We start from the raw sequence: 13,270 nt of genomic DNA, 5'->3' as shown, positions 1-13,270 counted from the left end.
GGGCACCGGCGAAGTGGCCGGGGCCGGGGGTCGGGGCGGGGGCCGGCCGCGCGCGCGCGCTTACCGGAAGCGCGGAGGGCGCCGGCGCGCGGGGCAGCCCGGGCTGGCGGAAGGGCGGAAGTGCCTGTGGCGGGCGGGGGGCGGCGTCCCCGGGCCCGGCCGGCAGGGCCGCTTCCGGCCTCGCGGCGTCACGTGACGCGGGCGGAGGGGAGAGGCCGTCGCCCTCATGAGTATTCATAAACCACCGTGAATTCGGCCGCCGCCCCGGGGTGGGCGCGGGACGGCTCCGGTCCAGAGGAGTTTTCCCGAGCGCTGTGCCTGCCAGCGCCTGGGACGGTCCAGGTCCTCCGCGATGATCCAGAGGAGTTGTCCCAAAGTTTGGCTGCCAGCGCCTGGATGGGTCCCAGCCCGCGCTGGCTCGAGCGTCTCCTGGCACGCTGTTAAACGTGTTTGTCCTGCTCAGCCAGCAGAAAGGACTTCCCGCCAGCTGGCTTTGTGCCAGAACGGGCAAACCGGACCATCTCATTCCCTGCCGGGAACAGGAGGGCAAGGCCGGGCGTGGAGGGGAGCAGGGTAACCCTGTCCCGGCAGCCGGAGGCTCCGCGTAACCTCACCCAAACACCAATTGTTCTCGTATTTGTAACCGTGCACAGCTTGACCCCAGAGGGGGCTGCAGCTCGCCCTCGTCGCCAGTCCCTGAGAGCTCAGTTTCACAGACAGCCCGCCCGGGTTTCGTCTGGCAGTTTCCCGCTGCCTCCCGTGCGCTGGCGCTGCCGGGCGCAGCGGGAGGAGCAGCAGGCGCTCGGTGCCCTGAGCCTGGGGCACGGCGAGGCTGCTCCTGCGGGACGAGCACGGAGCCGCTCCGCCGCACCGCTAAGGCGGGCTGGCCGGTCAGCCCCGCGCCGGACTGCAGACAGCCCGTAAAACCACCAAGCCCTGGCTGCTCTGCTCCGCTTTAGACGCTTCAGGATCAGATGCGCTTCGTTCCGCTACTCGAGCAGGGTTAACTTTGGCGCTGGGCCCACCTCCAGGTCAGGTCAGGTTAGGTTACCTTCCTCACCTGTGGTGTTGCGCGCCGGGCGTTTGGCTGAGCTGTTTTCAGTGCTCTGACTTGACAGAAACCTCTTTTTTTAATTGTTGTGTGAGTTTTCTGCCAGCTTGGCATGCTGGAACAGCTTTTCCGAGCCAGCATGAGTAAGAGGGTGGGACCAGGGAGAGCACAAGCAGCCAGCGGTTAGATCGGCTCGGGCGATCGTGAAACCGCAGCATCCGGAGCAGCGGGCAGAGGGAAATCTGCCGGCGGCTCCGGCCACAGCGCCTGCATTGGTCATCGCAGGCGGCACCAAACTTCCTCCTGGGAGGAGTCAGGATTAGCTCTGCGTTCTTCAGCAGGAGTCACATGAAGGCAATTGTTGATTTATTTAAATAAAAGGAATTGGCAGCCTAATCAGTTTGGAAATTAATTTCCTTGTTAATTTGGGGGTTTTGACTTGCTCATGAATATTCACAAATGCTTATCTTGTTGTGGTTGTTTTTTTTTTTTTTTCTCCTATGTAATTTATTTTTATGATTGTCAGATCACCTCTGAAGGTGACATTTCTCTCCTCGTTCTGCAACGCAGCAAATGTATTCAATCTTATGCCTTGGAAGAGGAGCTCCAGCCTGGCACTGGCATCTCTTCTCTCTTCTTCATCAGAGTGTCCTTTATAGCCACCTTCCTCCCTTCAGGCTGCCTAGGAAGAAACAGGAGTGAGTCTCCTCGAAGAGGGCTGGCCTGGACTTGATAACCAGGAGTGCTTGTCAGAATGCCCTATACCTGGCAAGGGAAACTGTCACTTGAGGATTGGGACAAAGTGGTTAATTTTTCTTAGGGTGCCTGGAGTTTTCTGCTCCCCCTCCCACCCTGCACTGCCGAGCACCCTTCAGCAGCATGTGAGGCAGCGTGACTAACATCTGCCACAGACACTTGATTTGTCTTACCTCCTTTCCTTCGGAGGCAGCAAAGTCAGAGAAACACGGGTGTGTGTCTCTGGAGAGTACAGCTGATCTCTTTACCTTTCCCAGCTCTCTGTTCCCTCCCTTTACTTGTGCTGGCAGCTCTTGCTCCTTTCCACACCAGGGAAGAGCATCCTGGTTGCCACCGTGGGTTTCTCCTCGTGAGACATGCCCGTGTCCCACGTGTGTGCGTTTAGGGCTTCTAGGGTTTCGTAGCACTGACAGGCTGGGCTCAGCTAAGGAGTGTGGTGAACAAAAACCACTGGTGCTGGGGGCAGTGTGGGGTGAAGAGGTGCCCTCCTTACGCTGTGCTCATGCACAGAGACAGGCTTGGCTGAGAGCTGGCCCCACAGCAAGTAACATGATGTGTGTAGTGGAGACGCCCAGGCCAGTCTCCAGACCTGCTCATTTCTTTAGTAAGGCCAGCTTTGGTACAGCCTCCATCTATCCAACTTGCTTGGAGCTGTGTGAGGAGGGGTGGCCAGGCTGCACCAGCCATGGGGTTCACCCAGCAGCACTGCCAGCCCAGGCTGGGAGCTGGGGAGTGAGTGACAGAGATGTTCACAACTCTGCAGCAAGGAAAAAAGCCAGCAGCAATGCAAAGTGACTGCAGGAGGTAACAGCCCTGGAGCAGGTGGTAGGGGGAGGTTAGTGGGGCCTCCCTCCTGGGAGCAGAATCATGTGAATAACACAGCCGGGTTCCCACCTCCTGCTGAGGGCACCAGCTCCTGACAAGCTCAGAAAAGAAAATGTGTGGAGAAAGCCAGCCGGTTACCACGACAATTGCTCTCTCACAACCTTTGTAACAACTTCTGCTGTGCAGCTTTGGCCCCGGAGGGTGGCAAACATACACCTCCACGCTGGCTGCCTGTTCCATCTCCCATCCTTCTTGCCTCCTCCACAATCACATCTGACTGTCACGTTCCCACCTCAGCGCTTTCCTTCTTTATCTACTCTCCTGATTTCTCCAGTTCTCTCTTTTTTCACCACCCCAACACAAAGCACACACCCCTGGCCCTTCAGTTGTGATTACAGACCATCCTCCCGTGGTGCCACTGTACTCTCGTGTGCTTGAACACCTTTTGTTTGCTGTCTGTGTGTAAACTGCACTGCTCACGGTGGCTGTCCCAGTAACATAGGTGGTACTCTGTGTCACAGGATCCTGCTTGGCTGGCTCCTAGGGCTGGTAAACCTGGCCTAAGGAGGCCTGATGGCCTCATTAAGCTGGCTCAAGTGGTACATGTATTTGTTGGGGATACTGACCAGTAGGTAGAGATGGACAGATAGACTTGGAAGCTGTGATGATGTAGTGACACACATTTTAAGGATGGCGGCTGTTCATTCTCACCCAAATTTTTAGCTGCTTGTAGGACAATATTTGGTTTATTCTGCAGCTGGTATTTTAATCTTGAGAGTACATTTCTCAGCAAGGCATGTTGTCCTCACTCTTTTCAGGGAACTGACATCTCTTTGGCAATCGGCTGATTAAATCCCCTGGCAGCACACAGAAGAGAGCATTTCAGCACATCATTCTTGGTCTTTTTTTTTTTTTTTTTTTTTTTTTTTTTTTTTTTTTGAGTGCATTTTTCCCTGCTTGGTAACTTTTCTGCTTAGTGTTGTTTAAGCTTTTAGAAATACATGGCGATGGAGGGTTATAGATGCGCGTTATCCTGCACATGCTTGGTTGCCTGAATCATTTCATTATAGTGGCATCTTGCTCTGTTAAGGGCAAGAGCAGAAACCACACACCTGGGATACACTCTGGAATTGGAAGCACATGCAGCAACAATGCAATCCTTTTTCAGTGAAAGAAGTACGTTTCTCTGAAACTGGGAGAAACTGGGAGGACTGGGAACTTGGAGGTGGGTCCCTGTTGGGCAGGAATGTAACAACCTGTGATTGGATGAGCCTTGGCTCCAGGCGGAGGTCATTTGATAACTGTAGTGTAGCCAGGGCAGTTAGTTACTGAAACTTCTGGCCAATGTGCCATGAATACAAATCCCATAATTTTGAAGGAGGAAAAAGTATCACTCATTGGATGTGTCAGGACAGCAAGAGTGGCTGAGGACCTTCAGCACAGGGCAAAAATCACAGTAACATCAGAAGTGCCTGAGAGGGTCTCTCTTGAGTGGGCACAGCCAAAGCACAGCACATGAGCACAGGCAAAGCCTGCTCTAGTAGGGCAGTAAGTTCTCTGTGGCAATAACCCCTTTATTTTATTAGATCCCCACAAAAATTATCAAGAAGCATTTTAAACATGATTCAGCAGTGTGCCCTTGAAGCAATGAAGGTCCCCTAGGCTGCATTAGCAAAGGTGTAGTCAGCAGATCAAGGGAAATTATTGTTCCCATCCACCTGAGCGGTGTGAGGCCCCACCTGGAAGATTACACCCAAGCTGCAGCATAGCCAGAAAAAGGCCCCCACGGTGGAGGGTAGAGCACACAATGCACTAGGAGAAGGCTGGGGGAGCGGAGTTTGTTAAACAGGGAAGACCGAGGGGGTGTCTAGTTGCTGTCTGCTCCTACCTAAAGGAAAGCTGTAGAGAAAAGGAGGCCAGACTTTGAGGAGGCAGCAAACAAAGGTCAAGAAAAGAGGGACAAAATGTTGAAACAAAGAAATTCTAAATATGTGTAAGAAAAAAATTTCTTCCCCTTAAGAACAGTTCAGTAGGGGAAGATGTGCCTTAAAAAAATGGGATGTCTCCATCCTTGGAGATGTTCAGAAGTTTTGTGAACAAGGCCCTAAGCAAGCTGGTCTAGCTTTGGACTTATCCTGCTATAATTGGGCTAGAGACTTCTAGAAATCCCTTCGCACCTGACTTTTTGTGTGGGTCAGTGTTTTTGTGCTGCTCATCTGCCATGAGCCAGTGTTCAGTGTCTTCACAACACTGGGAGCCAGAAGGGCAGCATGCTTGTTTGGCCCGATGGAAATGCATCTGTGCTGACAGCAGCATTAGCATCTGTAAAGCCTTTCTGCACGAATGTCTCTTCTCCAGCTGGCTTGCCACCCTCTGTAGCACAACTTGTCCCATTTTATACTACAGATGAATCTCCTAACAGCAAGATCTGGTTGGTTTGGGGGTGACTCCTTAAGCTGTGACACCCATGTTTTTTCGGAACAGCAGCAATCACTGAAATGCCATTTAAAACTACATTGCAGCATGTAAGAGTTCCCTCCCTACACAAAACCCTCACCCCTTCAGAACAAGAGAGTCTTTAATAACTCCTTTAAATTCTTGGTTTAGGTGTCTGCATGTTTCTTTGCAGTTGGAGAATCTGTGATGAGTTTCAGGGGATTTCTGTTCCCTTTCAGAAGTTAGAGTCACTTCTCTGCCCCCCCATTTTTGAGAAACTTGCCTCTGTGATAGCCTAAACTGTGGCTTTCAGCTCACCAGGAGAGCAGAGGGGTGGGTGCTCAGGTGATGCACTCCTCACACCACCTTCAGTGCTCACCACAGTGCTGCTAAAACACCTCTGGGTCTTTACAGCTGCCTTGTGTCATTTCTCAATAAGAAGGATGATGCTGAAAAAGGTGGGAGAAGAGGATAGAAGAAAGAGTGGAGAACAGTAACTTGATGTATTAAGGCAAAAGCAAACCTCGAGAAGCTCTGTAAAAGCAAGACTGGAGCTCACCACCTTACCTTGATATTTGTGGATTTTTTTTTTTCAAAGCCATCTGAGGAAACAGCAGTTTTGGGAGCAAAGATTTGCAGCATATCCATCAACTTCAGAGTAAGCATGTCAGGGCTGGGAATAAGGAGCTATATTTCAGGAAGAGAGAAAACAAAGTACTCTGGGCAGCTGCAAACCCATTAGTCTAGTCTCAAAAGAGTATAAGGTTAAGAACAAATTACAGAAGGAAAACAGAATTAAAGCTACAGCAGTAAGTGGAAAATGGAATCAAATACAAAATGGGTTTATCAACAAAAGCACTGTGTGCCCTTAACTTGATCCTTTTCTGTACCTCCTTTCCCTTACCTGGGTGAAAAAAGAAATTGGTAAATCTAATCTAGTTGGATTTCAGTAGGGCATTTGTTGCAGTAAGGCCTGGAAGGCAGCTAGATAAGCTGAAGTGAAAGGAATTAGTAGGAGAATTTTAGGTGGGTAAAATGCCGGGGAACGGCAGATGATGTGTGGAGTCAAAAGGGAGCTGCCACCGTGGAGGAATGTCACTGGCCTTGGGAATAATTCTGCTTGCAGTAATGGCTCTAGCTCAGCAAAAAGCAGCATGAAAAGGAAGTTTGCTGATTAAATGCATTTAGGAGAATTACTCACAGTCTGAAGCAGAGAAGTGCGAGGTCCTGTTCTTTGCTCCTGCTAACAGGAATGTCTTTTACACCCAGAGATTCGCTGGTTAGAAATGACAGACGAAGAGACAGATCTGGGTGCATTCATCATTCACGAGATGATTATGAAGCCCCGATGTGACGTGATCACAAAGACAACAGCCTTAAAGAGATCATTACGTTAATCTTATTTAGGATGCTATATACAATTTGTCGCTCATGTTCAGAGGTGGGCTTGGGGCTGGCAGCAGTGTGGGGGAGCTGGAATAACAGAGTCTGTCTCCGTGCCTACCCTTGCTCTCCATATGAGCGGACATGGAGCCTTCCTTAGCTTAGCAAAAGGCTGGAATGGATTAACTTCTCTCTAAAAACCCATTTTATACACAGGGATGTGCACAGCAAAATGAGCCATTATAGAAGGGAAGGAGCTCAGCCTTAATTTAGTTGGGCAGTCCTTTTCTCTTCTGAGTTTGTCTCTTTTTAAGGCTGCACAGATTTACCTCTCCCTGCAATTTGCTGTGCTTCCTTGGCAGGCAGAGCAGGTTAGCACGACAAGCACAGCATTATAAGAAAAGATGTGCTGAACACAGGTCCACAAGCCCACATTTTTCTGCTCCATCCCCCAAAGAGTTTTTCCTTCAAGGGTAAGAGATCAGTCCAAAGTCTTGTGATCTTTATGCAGGTAACTTGGTGTTTCTCCTAGACAATGCCTGCTCTCATAACCTCTCTCAGAAAGGAAGTTTAAAACCCAGCATCTCAGAAAAGGCTCTGTTCTTTGGAGAAATACACAAAAGCCAGTCTGAACTAAATGTGCCACATGCCTCTGCAGCAGAACTGAAAGGGTTCCATCGTGCTGGTTTTCATGTTGGAGAAAGAGTGGTAGGTCTTGAACCTGGTTTATACCTGGATGGGATTAGTGCTGATCTAACACTTGACTGAGGGTGGGGGGTTGCAGTAAGTATAGCTTGCTGCAGCTTGCTTCTGACAATGATTTCTGAGGTTTATTTAATTTAATTGGGGGAAATGAAATTGGGACGAGACCTCGGGCAATCATGTAATTCAGCCTCCTGACCCGACGACAAGATTAAGTAAGCACAACTCATTCCTGACAGATATTTGTTGAACCTGTTCTCAACAGCCTACAGTGACAAGGCTCCCTGGCCAATCTAGTCCAGCGTTTTATTGCTCGATAGTTAAAAAGCTTTTTCTACCACGCAGCTTAAGCTCTCAATGATGAAAATGAATCTAGCGATTTCCACAGCCCCGCTGAAAAGTGTCTTTCCACCCTGACAGTGCAATCTCCCCAAACCAGCTGTATATACATTTTGGCAATTGTGTGCATCTTCTGGAAATTCCAATTGTGTGTTTTTCCCCACTGTTCGTGCCTTTCACTCTATCAAAAGCTTTGGAGTCAAGACGTATCACATCTACTACACCCCCCAGTCCGCCAGTGCAGTTACCCTGTCAGACAGCAAGATTAGATGGGCTTAATGTGATCTTCCTGATGAATTGAAGTTGGAGGGTTTTTTCAGGTTTGAAGTGCCCATCGGAGAGGAAGCTAATTCATACATGCAGCTGCTGCCTGACAGGGATGAGAAAGAGGCTGGGGGAGAGGGGCCTGGGGCTGTGGCCAGCTGAAGGGGAAGGAGGCAAATCCAGCCAGGATAAAATGCAGTGCTGGACAAGTAGCCTGCCGTTGGGTTTCTAGGGATAACAGAGTCTGGCAGGAGCCCCGTGGCTAAGCACAGCAAAGTGTGGAAGGATGTTCTGCTACAAGTGTTTTCACAGTGTGTAACATCAGAGATGCACCGAGTCTGTGCACTGTGAACCCCTCTGGAATTCATTATGGATTGAAACATGCTGAGAGGTTTTCAGGGTTAACAGGCTTGGGCTGCATCACTCTGGGTGGCTTTTTAGATTTCAGCAGTGCTTGCATCTTTATTGTATCCCAGAGTTTTCACAGCATCTGGAGCAGATCCCTCTGGACAAGGTTCCCAAGTTTCAGGTAAACATCACGTTCAGGGAAGTACTTTTTTAGATGTGTTTACAACATCAGCAGGGAGAACTCACTAGCTGCCTTGCTTCCTCTCACTGTACTGCAGACAGCTTATCTCCCAGGGTTACTTCATCGTCCTCCTCGTGCGGTAATTCCCAAAGAGCTAAGCTCAGCAGCAGTAGTGTTAGCTAGTCACAGCACATCTTGTAATCTTGCCACTGTTTCTCCCCCATATAACATACCTGGACACTCCCTTTTCCCCAGCAGGCAAGGCACACAGCCATATGGCTGGAGGGAACAGCTCCTGATGAGAAGCAGAGCTAGTTGCAGAGTTTCCCTGTCCATCATGTCCTTTTCTCCCATACCAGCTTCATCCTTCCTTCATTCCACCTCTTCCTGGGATGGGGAAGTCATTCTGTCCTTGTTAGAGGCAAGCCTGCCATCTGCTGAAGCCATGACTGTATCTGTGCCAGAGTACTCAGCCATGGGACACAAGGCAGACCGAGGACCTGCAGTCACCCGTCCTGTCACACAGCTGCTGCAGTTTTAGCCCAATTCAGCTACTGCTGCCTGAGCCAAAGCCCAGGCACAGCTTGGAGTGGCACTCATCAGAGACCATTCCCAGTAAGTGGTTTCACAGTCACGGAGTGGCTGAGGTTGGCAGGGAGCTCTGGAGGTCGTCTGGTCCAGACTGGCCCTGCTGAGGAATCACCCAGAGGGCCTCTATCAGCCAGGAGTCAGTGCTGGGTACTGGCCTCCTGCTAGACATTGTGCCACTGCTCACCCTCTGTGCCCAGCCATTCAGCCAGGCCTCAGCCACCTCACTGTTTGCTCATCCAGCCCATACATCAGCAATTTCTCTGTGAGCATTTTGTGGGAGATAGTGTCAAAGGCCCTGTTGAAGGTGAGGCATTTTGTCATAGAAGGTTATCAAGTTGGTCAAGCATGACTTCCCCTGGGTGAATCCATGCTGACTATTCCTGATGACTTTCTTGTCACCCACATGCCTGGAAATTATTTCCAGGATTACCTGTTCCATCATCTTCTCAGGGATGAAGGTGAAGCTGACTGACCCTGGATCCTCCTTCTTGCCCTTCTTGAAGACAGGAGAGATGTCTGCTTTCCCCAGGTGTTCAGGTACTTCTCCCAGGTGCTATGACCAATCAAGAGTTACGGAGAGTGGCCTTGCAATGACTTCTGCTGGCTCACTCAGCGCTTTGGGTGCATCCCATCAGGATTTGATGTATTTCTTCTGTTTCAGAGGCAATCAGATCCAACTGCCTGTATCCATAAGCGTGTTCTGCCTGTTTGACAGAGCACTGTCCTTTTCTCATTTTGCACTCTCCATCCTTATGTTCCTCACACTCCACAGTGCTGTCTGCTTTCTGGGTAGTTTTCCACTATTCAAGCTGAGTGCACAAGAGTTGTGCACTTGTTCCTGGGCCCTCTTACTAGACCCAAAAGCTCCTGGATTATTTATTGATTCTCCACATGGAAGCTTCTCTAGACAGGGCTTTAGGGAGTCCAGCTGTGGCCAGGTGTTCTGCCTGGAGGAATGCGGGACCCAAGGGCACATGTTTCCTGCCCAGTGCCTCACTGGAAGCAGCAAGTCCTTGGATCAGGGCAGGTGAGTCCAGAGATGCAGCAAGTAGCGTTCCACAGGTTCAAGTGCTTCCTTCCCACTCAGCTGGCTGAGCTCCTCCTCCCAGACAGGCTGGCATAATGATCTCCACATCCTCAGGGCAGTTCTCAGTCTCACCTAGATGCTCAAGAGTTCCTAGAAAATTTTTTGCATCATTGCCGGGCCTCATTTTAGCAAGGATGCTTGTGTTTTCCAGGAACTCTATCAGCACCACGGTCACCTGGGGCTTCGTTTCCTCCAGCCTTGCAGGCAGAGTGAGCATCTGTCACAGAAGCCTTGGCTCTGTCTGAGGAGCAGCTGCCACCTGAGAAATCACTCTTTTCTTGTTCCCTGTCTCCTTTTTCTGGAGTGGAGCCTTCCAGGCCTGCCAGCTGACAGCCCTTTGCTTCCCCCAGATCAGCTCCCATCATCTGCACATCCTTGCTATGGCAAATATGGCCAGCTGCCCTTTTGGGTCAGCAAGAAGGCAGATATTGCACACAGTACACATACAAAAAACTTCAGAAAGTAGAGAATAAATTTGAGAAATGCTACTTGCTCCCCCAAAACTGGGAGATAGGAGCCCAGCACAAAGCCTGGCTGGACAGAAGGATGCTGAGCAGCCTGACTAGGGCAGGATTTGTGGCTGTCCTTGATATTGAACTTCCTGTAAGTCACTCTTTAGAAAATATGCACCCAGCAGCAAACACTGTAAGAAAATTTGTTTTAAACATTAGCAGTTTCTAAAGCACTAATATTTTAATGCAGTGAGAAAGGTGAGCTGGAAATGGCAGCAGCATGGGTAACAGGGCAGTGGTGTACAGAGGGAGTCCCTCTGGCCATTCTTTGCTTCTGTGCTTGAAAATTATGCAATCACCATGTATTAAAATTTCCAAAATTTTCAGCCCTGGCTCTTGTGCACTGTACATCTCTGTAGCTATGCTGGCAATTCTGGTCTGAATTCCCTTAATATGGAGCCTGGGATGGGGCTGAAGGTCATGGCAGCCTCCTAGCATCCTTCACCATAGACACAGCAGCCTCTGTGGCAGAAACAGCATGACTGCAACTGCAAAAAAGGGCAAACAGCCAGATGCTGCCAAAAATCGCAGGAGTCCTCCCCAGCTGTGGTTGTGCCAAACCTGCTGGGCTAGCTAAACTTGCTGCTGGAGATGGCTTTCCCCCACCCCAGAGACTCTGCAGTGCAGTGGGTCAGTGAGCACTGGTGTGCTCGTCCCAAAGCACTGATGCCACATGGCTGCGTTTTTATGAGCTGACACTTGCCAGAAAGTTGCTGCCTTTGGTGCTGTTGCAGAGTGGAGTGCCTGGTGAAATCTTTACCCCAGGACGTCTTAATCACATGTAATCTCCTTCTGTCCTTGAAAGCGGTGCACTGAAAGAACCCGGTATCCCATGGGCAGAAACACTTTGCCTTTCATCCCAGAGCTGGCAGCCAAAATCCCCACCCCACCTGCCCCCAAGGGCCTGGCTCTCCCCTCCTTGCTCACGCCCTCCAGTCCCAGGTAACGCTCCCACTGATCATCACGGAACACTTTACACTTGACGCAGTGAGTGCAGACAGAGAGCTGACAGTCCCTCTGGCAGCTGCCAGCTCAGAAGGTGCACAAGTAAGGTTGCCTGGGCATGTACTTTAGCTCTAAATGCCCTGTTTTTCCACAAGTTTGAGTTTTGATGAACATAATGTTCTGGGAATGAATGAGCTATCACCAAGCAACATTAACTCTGTGTTAACAAAGGGTTTTGACATTGAATTTAAGCCCGAGGACAGTGCTGGCACAAGAATGTGCTATCACAGGCTGGGCCATGGGTACACTGCGGATGGAAATTAGAAGGATCTTCCCACCTGCCTGTGCAAGGATCTGGAACAGCCTTTCAACAGCAGCAGTGAGGCCAGGAGACAACTTGTTGTGGGACTGGAAGTCTCTGAGCAAGAGGATGCGATGGGGCTGCCTGCCGCAGGCGAGGAGATCTCTGCCAGTCCTCTCTTCTTACGCAATTGCAGGACATTTTCATAACGACTTTGCCTTCAAAGCAGCTCAAGCCAAGCTGGGTGCCTGAGGCTTGCCTGGAAGTGGGGCTGTATGGCGCTGTGGGATGGTGTCCTGGGGATCCTGCAGAGTGCTGTAGGGCTGTAATTACCCAGGGAGTGAGGATGTGAATCCTCCTGCCTCCAGCGTGCAGAGAGCTAAGCACAGAAATTGGAGGGGACAGTATGTGACAGGCAGGCCCAAGACCAATTGCTTCAGGTGATAGCTGGGTGTCTTGCAGATCTGAGGGGATTTCTGATGAGCAGAAGAGGGCTCCTCCACACTGCAGCCCAGGGGAGAGTGAGCTGGGCCCTCAGGGACTTTGAGGGCAGCTCCCCCACTGGCTTAGTGCCCAGCCAGGGTACTGATTACTGGCCGGGGTCCATCCATACCCCTTTCCCAGAGTATGCAGTCAGTTGAATGAGACCACCTTGGCACAGGATGGCAAAAGGGGATGAGAGAAGGGGATGCCCCAGGAGCATCTGTCAAGGGGAAAGATGACAGCAGCTCTCCCAGGACAGCCACAGGCTGGGTGCTACAGTGAACCAGCTGCACCTGCCTGGGAGCACTGCCTGCCTCGCTCCTCTCTGCTGCCAGCCCTGGACACCAGCAGCCCTGGGATGTGGCCCACAGCTCCAGCCACCCCTGCCTCCCAGCACCCACCTGCGCTCAACTGCCCGGCACAGAAATCCTTGCATGAAACACTTCACTGCCAGATTACAGTGGGTTATATGAACCAGGGATAAAACGGGAGTTACGGGAAACTCAGTGGTTGACTGTCTCTTTTCTGCTCTTTAACAGATGATTAAGGCCTTGCCAGAGTGAGGTCTACATCATTCCTCAGCGATGAAGGTTAGGGGTTTCAAGCCTAGCTGCTGACTCATAACCAAGAAGAGGAGAAAAGGGAAAATTAGCATGAAGAATGTTGCTGAAATGGCTTGAATGTTGTTCAGAAATTAACGTAGAAAATATATTGCTGCCTGTGTTATGGCTGCTGTGTTTAGTAGATGTTCTTAATGGAATCTGATCTTTTTAAAAACATGGAACACCTGTGTGCAGAGCATTTGCCTTATACCTGCAGATCCACTGCCAGAAGGGGCAGATTGTTAGCAAGCTTTTCCAGAAAGCATCTTTAATTTCTGATGTTTTAACACCAGTGCTTTCTTCTAAGCAGACATGCCTTTGGATACCTTGGTGAACTGTTGAACCACTGGATGGCATGTCCTTGTCCAGAGTCTAGACTGGCTCTGCAGGGATTAAAATTTGCTCCCCATGAGTGCGTGTCTGCAGACCCTTCTGGGACATGAGTTTGGTGCTCCAGCTTCCCC

The 13,270-nt window shown here is 50.4% G+C and overlaps 1 protein-coding gene and 1 long non-coding RNA gene across 5 annotated transcripts in view; one reads left to right on the top strand and one right to left on the bottom strand.

The window, feature by feature from the left end:
• The window catches only part of ING4 (inhibitor of growth family member 4), a 111,562-nt gene that overhangs the window by 44,638 nt on the left and 53,654 nt on the right, over window positions 1-13,270 (bottom strand). The gene's annotated exons all lie outside the window — the stretch shown is intronic.
• LOC137469804 (uncharacterized) lies at window positions 104-7,892 on the top strand. The gene is made up of 3 exons (XR_010996683.1): window positions 104-3,531; window positions 3,621-3,808; window positions 6,338-7,892. It is a non-coding gene; the product is annotated as an uncharacterized lncRNA (long non-coding RNA).

Source organism: Anomalospiza imberbis, chromosome 2 (genome assembly GCF_031753505.1).
Source record: "Anomalospiza imberbis isolate Cuckoo-Finch-1a 21T00152 chromosome 2, ASM3175350v1, whole genome shotgun sequence".
Lineage (NCBI taxonomy): Eukaryota > Metazoa > Chordata > Aves > Passeriformes > Viduidae > Anomalospiza > Anomalospiza imberbis.
The sequence above is the reverse complement of the archived record's forward strand: the minus strand, read 5'-3'. Positions and strand labels throughout refer to the sequence as shown.